Below are 1,193 nucleotides of genomic sequence, written 5' to 3' on the forward strand. Positions count from 1 at the left end.
GGGGCTCTGCTCGGGGTTGGGAGGGAAACTTAACACACCCTCCTCCAAAAGGCACCAGTGAGAAAGCCAGACACGGAGGTGGGAGACTGCCTGTTTTCTTTCAAGAGCAGGGTTTTATAGTCTCTGAGTCTTGGCCATTGATGGGATTACACAGCACCAGGGGCAGTTGGTGGGTGTAACGGCTATATACTGGAAGATAGGGGATCTGGGTGGAGGAAGACCATCTCTTTTCTCAGTCTCCTTCATTCCCCCTATCTCCCTGAAGCTGCTCTTTTTCTTCTCTCACCAGAACCCCAATCCACGCCTCACCACGGGAAGCGCAATGAAAAATGATTTTCTAGACTTCCCCGTTACCTGCAGCCCATGAAGAAAAAGCAGCCCTAAAGGTGTGTTACTCCTCTCCTTCGACCAGCAACTTAATTGACATATTTAGTTTTACTTCCTAATGATTACCGTTCTGTATGGACATAGTAATAGACACTTTTAGACTTGTTGGTGACTCTCCTGGGGACTTATCTCCACAGATTCAGACTCAGGCTGGATCAATCACTCCCAATCCCAGCAGCATCCAAGTCTAGTTACTACTTTTTGATTCATGACAAAATTTGTCCATGACCAGGCTCTTATAGATAAGCATTATGGTACTTTGGCCAGGCCCATTTCGATGCAAGCATAGCTAGCTCACCACTTGCCCTGGGTCCGTCTAGTCCCGCATCGGACCCTTCTTTATGAGATTGAGGAAGTAAGGGCAGCTGAGGCTTCAGTCAAGAGAGCAGATGTCTAGGAGGTAATATTATCTGGAGACCAACTCTCAAGCCCAGGCTTTTCTTTGTAACTGTCTTCCTGTATCCATACAAAAAGCAATTGCTCTGAAATAGCTAACAATGCAAAAGACATTAAGAAGAGAAAGACAGTATTTACAAGTCAAAGTCTGATCAGTTGACAAAGGTAATTAAAAGGTTATGGGCAATCAAGAAACATAAGATCTCACCTGCCAGGGAGCAAGGGCAGACCACTATTATACTACAATACCTGGTGATCCTCAGTGGTTTCTCTTGGTTCTTCACTCAGGTATTATTTCTGATGGTGTTCCTGGAAACTACAGGATTCTGGGGATTGAACCTAGGTTGGCCATGTGCAAACAACACCCTACCCAGATCTACAGTTGCTCTGGTCTCAGTTGGAGAGTTTAG

This window comes from Sorex fumeus, unplaced genomic scaffold (genome assembly GCF_029834395.1).
Source record: "Sorex fumeus unplaced genomic scaffold, SorFum_2.1 ptg000134l, whole genome shotgun sequence".
In the NCBI taxonomy this organism is placed as follows: domain Eukaryota; kingdom Metazoa; phylum Chordata; class Mammalia; order Eulipotyphla; family Soricidae; genus Sorex; species Sorex fumeus.